The sequence below is a fragment of the Miscanthus floridulus genome, chromosome 2, assembly GCF_019320115.1.
Source record: "Miscanthus floridulus cultivar M001 chromosome 2, ASM1932011v1, whole genome shotgun sequence".
Taxonomy (NCBI): Eukaryota; Viridiplantae; Streptophyta; class Magnoliopsida; order Poales; family Poaceae; genus Miscanthus; species Miscanthus floridulus.
Genome location: NC_089581.1, coordinates 142,458,298 through 142,464,700, shown reverse-complemented (window position 1 = coordinate 142,464,700; position 6,403 = coordinate 142,458,298).

Sequence of the window (6,403 nt, the reverse complement as noted above, 5' to 3'; positions counted from 1 at the left end):
CAAAACCAAAGCCTAAGTGCCCTGATCACCCTACACATGCCCCTCCACCTTCATCCGCCATCCGTCATGCTCGCCATGGCCGAATGTGGCTATATAAGCTGCCCTGGTGCCCTAGCGCCTCTCCCATACCCCGTCGCCACTCCATGGCACCACTACACCCACGCCAAGCTAGATAAGGGAAGGAGAGGGAAGGAGAAGGAGGAAGGAGAGGAGCGGAAGCCGCTGGAGTTCTGCCCATGGCCGCCAGAGCCAAAGACTATGCCTGCTCATCTTCATTGCCGTCATGGTTCTACATGCACTGCTTCACCTTATCATGGCTACAACTCGCCTCTACACCGCTAGCCTACCACCCCAAACCCCACGGTGAGCCCCGTTGGTTCCTCTACTCGCCAATTCTCACTGTCGCCATGACCGCCGACATGGTCTCCCCACTTGGGAGGCCCAAAGTCCACGCCTTTGACCCACCCTAGAGCACGATGCATCCTCACGCACTTTCACGAGCACTCACGTGGCCATGCCGAGCCTTGGAGGCTTGGGAATGCTGGCGTCCTGCACGTGCACCGAGTGCACTCGCCATGGCCTGAGCACAGCCAAGATGGAGCCATTCTACCCACACCTAGATGGTAGAGGTAGAAAGGATGCCTTGGTGAGCTTCGCCTCGCCGAGGAACACAGCTCGCGCTAGCCGGTTGTTGGAGAAGAGCCTCGGGACCCGCTGGCGGCCTCCACCATGCCAGAGTCGCTGCACCTCCATGCCACCACCGTGAATGCGCCATGGCCACGCCACCGTGTTCTCCCCCTTTGGAGGACCAAAGGCCGAGCTTTTTGCTATTGTGATGCACTTACACACACGCACACATGCACACAGGCCAAGGACTGGCCTTGCCGAGCCACTGGTGCATAGGAATGCTAGTGCCTACATGTCGCACCTGCCACGGTCGCCATGGCCAGAACCCACCATGGTGCCACCTCGTTCTGGCCGCCTTGAGCCTGTAGATGTTCCAAAAACCCCACGGTTGTCTTCGCCTTGTTGTGTGACGCGTCAAGCCATTGTCTTTTGGTCGTGAGGGGTCATGGAGCCATCGTGGTCGCTCACTTCGCCGATGCGGCCGCTCATCGGAGCGCCATCATGTCGCAGGTGTTCCCAACAATCCCAGCCACCTTGATGGACAAGGATGGGCCAGTGATGACCACCATTGAAGCGACCTGATTTTCGCGAAGGGAAATCCACAGAGTCGAAGTGTATTATGACCGTTGTAGATCATATTACCCAAATTCCAGTCGAATACCACATCCATTCAATGATAATATCAGAGTACATAAAGTGCGGAATTACATAAATTATTACATCGTCACATTAGTAGAATCAAAAGTAGCATTCATTCAGAATAGCTTGAAGATAAGATCGCCAAACTCGAGCGTAGGAATGAACCCCTCATCCGTCAAACTCCTCGGAGCTATACTCCTCAGCAGAACCTGTGTGCCAAAATTTATCAGTACGATTTGTACTGGCCACTCCCACCCTATGAGCATTGCTTTATGGAAGTTGGATGCAAGTTGGATATAATAAAAAAGGAACCTATAAGGCTGGGGTTTCCTATATATTAGCATATCAGGTATATAATTGTATAGTCAAGTTTTAACACCATTCCCACACATATTCCACCCCATTTCTGTCCAGAGCCAGGTTTCGATCCTGGGATTGATATACCACCATCTCCATATCATCACCATACCATCGCTCAGTCGACAGGCCAACTCCCTCTCGGCACTGTCTCAAGGCCCGTAGGCTCTGGCTACGTCCGACACTCTCTCACGGGGGAAGAAGAGAAGGACTCATCTCACTATCTAGTTTAAGCGAAACCTAGGAAAGGTCCATAGCCAACAAGTCGGCACATGTATCGATCGATCAACCATACACTCTGCAAAGGTTTGACATAACCACAAGATCTGCCTTCTTCGCTGACCGTCGTCAACTGGGCTGATTCTGGCCGCTTGCTAGCCTAAGATAGTGCCACTCTACCATTCAGCCCTGGTACACCCCAAGTCTAGTGTGGGGCGGCTGAAACTGTGAGTCATGAGCCGGGTCCACAAGGTCTTCATGAAGTCTCAGAAGGGTGTGGGGGAAATCCTCCACACCCCATACCTCCTTACACTGTCCGCTATCAACCTAGCAGTAGTGGCAATATCCTACCAAGTAGTCCGGCCATCCCGCGCCATATAGGGCGAGTGGTACGTAAGGCTTCCAGGTGAATCTGAGTACTAGTAAGTCCTTAGGGATGACCAAGCCATAATGTCTCTGTTAGGGTTTCCATTTACCGTGCCACCATAGCACCTCCATCCCGGGCTCCTCCCATCACAGGTTCACACCTAGGACCACCTCATATACAATTTACCCACCACAGGTATCCATTCCAGGGGTGCCCAGGTAGCACCCCATGGCAAGACTTGCCCCATGCTCATCGTATACTCCAACTTGGTCGACACGACCCTCACCCTCCACACACCCAAGTCACACATGCAGCACTCTCCCCATAGACCAGATAACACCAGTTTCCACCACGCATTTAATGTAGTATAAGCGTAGTAGAAGTATAAGCAATGAAATATAGCGGTAAGCGTGTGTCTAGCCTAATAGCAGGGTATGCAGGGGTAAGGTTGCGTCAAGGTAAAGGCCATCAAGTAAGCATACTACCATGCAAGTCCTATCATAGTATGATTATAACAGTAAAGTAAAGCAATAGCAGTCATATATTAGCCATGCGTAATAGGTGCTACGAGATTGGGTGGGATGTGGCACCTTCAGTGTAGTCGTCTCCGTACTCACGGTACTCATGATCCTCGTCCGTCTGGTTCTCCTCCGAGTCTGCATACGATCGAATTATAGTTGCGTTAGCGACGTCTATAGAATAACACAAAGAAGCAATAAAAATTCAAAAGAGTCAAATGCACACAAACATGGGTTCATTGCGTAAAGTTCGATTTTAGATGAATTTTGGTCCTGGTTTCGTATTTTTCTGAGGTCGTATGAATTAGTTATGAATTTCTGAAGTTTAAATCATCTCTGAAAATAAGAAAAGGCTGAATTAATCCTGGGCTGACACGTGTCATGCTGTGACTGGTCCATGTGGCATGCTGACATCAGCGTGACATCAGCATGATGTCATCCTATCGGCTCCGAGCTGACAAGTGGGGTCCTGCTGACGTCATCTTGACGTCATCAACGTCATCAGTTCCGACAGGTGGGGCCAGGGTCTCTTGGGTCACTGACTTGTGGGTCCGGTCAAAGTCAACGTCAAGTCAACGGGCGAGTCAACGGTCAACAGGTCATAGTCACTGACGTGTGGGGCCAAGGCTGTAGACGTCAGCAGCCGACGTCACCGTGACGTCAGCATGACGTCACCTCGACTGTGTTGTTACTGACAGGTGGGACCCGCGTGACGTTGTCATGACATCAGCATGACATCACTTACTAACATGTGGGTCCAGAGTCTCTGTGTCGCTGATATGTGGGTTCGGTCAATCGGTCAATGTTGACCGGTCAATGGTCAACACGGACCGGGTCCGAACTAGGCCGGTTGGGCCTGGATATGGGCTAGGCTTTTGCCCACCATGTGGCATGCTGTGGCGCTGCCACGTCGTAGCCAAGGGCCTCCACTGGGCTTCGTCCACAGCTCGGCCCACACTGCATGGCTCACGGTGAACTTGGGTTCACGGTCGATGGACCGTTGGCTGGGTCTTTGGTGGACCTAGTCCACCCTTCTTCCCTCTGGCCTGGTCCATGTGCACCGGGTGCAGGCGTGTGCGGCCGGTGAGGGGAGTCCTCTGCTTCCATCCCCGGCGCGCTCCTGCCGGTGGTGTGCTCACCGGTGAGCTCCTACGGCGGCGCTGGCGTCCAATTAAGGTGGGGAAAAGCTTCACCAGGCCTCGGCGAATACGGTGGTGGGGTCTAGGTGGTGGCCAGGGCTTCCTAGGGCGTTGGCCACGGTGGTTGGCGGCTTGGTCGTGGCGGTGCTCACCGGCGGGGCAGCTAGGGGCTATTCCAGGGGTCCTGGTGCCCCGTTCCCTTTTAGATGGCTAGCGGGCGATAGGGTAGAGTGTCGACAATGACCAAAGGGCATGGCGGAGTCCACGAGTGGTGGTGGTGCACGGCAGAGCTCCGGCCGGTGATCTGGTGCTCGTGGCCTAGGCGCTGTGGCCGGCTAATGGGGTCTCGGTCTATGCGGCTACCCTCCGGTCATCACAGTGGTGCTACGGCTACATCCTAGTCCAGCGAGGTGGCCGGGTGCGCAAGTGGTGGCCGTGCCATGATGGTGGCGTCATGAGCGCGGCGTGCACGTGCTCTGCTATGGCGTCCAAGGGCTAGGAGGAGGTCTCAGCCAAAAGACTCACCGAGCGGTGCTGGCGGCGTTCGGTGGTGGTGCGGTGGCGAGGCACGTTTTTGGGGTAGGCGCTTAGGGCGGCGCTCCGGCTTCGGTGATCGGCGCCTCCGAGCTCTCTCTGCTCGCCTCCCTCTTCCAAACTCCTTCTCGGCCCTCTTCTCTCGGTGCGGGCTGTTGGGCCACCGAGCGGTGGTGGCGTGGGCTGAGGATTTCCTAGGGTGCTCTGGCGTCGCTTTATAGCCCCGGTGCCTGAGCTTCATCCATGGCAGACGGGGCGGACGACTGGCGATGCGTCGAGGGCATCGAACGGTATCGCGGGCACGGGTGGTTGGCGCGGAGGTTGTGTGGGCGCGGCGCCAAGGGGACAGGGCCAGGTGATTCGCGTGACCCCGGGCCCACACCTGTCACTTTGGTCGGGACTCGGTCGGAGGTGGTGCCGGCGTGGGGAGGAAGACGACACTGTGCCAGGGTGTGGCTGACGCATGGGGTCCGGTGGCAGTGGCAGCAAGCGAAACAGGAAGGCGCGCGGGCGTGACAAGCGCGCTGGGCTGGCCAGCGGGGCCGGGTGCTGCCGTGCGCAAGCTGGGCTGGCTTGCTGGGCCGGCTGCTGCTGCGCGCAAGCTGGGCTAGCTAGCGGGCCGGCTGCTGCTGCACGCAAGCTGGGCTTGCTAGCGGGCCTTCTTCTTTTCTTTTCCTTTTTCTATTTTATTTTTCTTCTCCTTTGTTTAAATTCAAATTTGATTTGGAATTTGAATTCAAAATTGGTGTACCTTATTCATTGGAGTTTTGGATATGAGGCCCACAACATTCTTTTATATATATTAGGAATTTTATTTAGCTATTTTGTATAACAAAAATAGGTGTAGTTTTGTTATACAAAATTTAGAAATAGTTTTCTCTTTAAGTATTTATTCTTTGGTTTGATTAATAATTACTTCATGGTTTATTTCTTTAAAGGAGTTGTTAGGCATTACATAAAACAAATGGAAATCCAAATCACCATTTGAGTTAACAATGTATGCTATATTTTATTTGTCAGTATTTGAATAAATATAATTAACAAATGACATGCCATGCTCATGAAATTGTCTAGTTGGGTTACTTCTAATGCAACACCTAGGGTTGGCTCCTACAGATGTCACTCAACATTGCATAGGGTAACAACAAAAATTTTGTAGTTGTGATTTTTGGTGTGTGCATTTTTTTGGGTTGTTACAGTCCTACCCCCTTAATAGAATCTCATCCCCGAGATTAAAGCGTAACGTACTCTTCGAAGAGGTAAGGGTATCATAGCCAGAGGTTAGACTCTTTCTCCCATGTTGCTTCTCTCTTAGTGTGGTTGCTCCATTGGATCTTGCACATAGGAATAGTTTTACTTTGGGTCTCTTTGGTATCTCTACCCAGAATTCTGACAGGATGTTCTTTATACTCGAGAGTGTCTTGAATGTCAAGTGTATCAGTTGGAACTACTTCATCGGGCACTCTTAAACACTTGCGTAGCTGTGAGACATGGAATACGGGATGTACACCCACCAATTCCTCAGGTAGCTCAAGTTTGTAAGCGAGTTTTCCAATCCTCTTGCGTATTTTGTATGGGCCAACAAATCTAGGGGCAAGCTTGCCTTTTACGTGGAATCTGACAGTTCCACGTAGCGGGGATACCTTGAGATAAACGAGGTCTCCCACATTGAACTCAAGTTCTCTTCTCCTTTTGTCAGCATAGCTCTTGTATCAACTTTGAGCAATCCTCAAATTCTCCTTCACTTGAGCAACTCCTTCTGCATCTTGGATCTTAGCGGAATCAAAGAACGATCTTTCGCCCGGTTGAGACCACATCAAAGGTGTCTTACAAGGTCTGCCATACAAAGCTTCAAACGGCGACATCTTGATACTGGCTTGGTAGCTGTTGTTGTAAGAGAACTCTGCATAGGGTAGGCATTTCTCCCAATCCGAGCCATAATTCAGTACACTAGCGCAAAGCATGTCTTCTAAGATCTGATTTACTCGTTCTGTCTGTCCATC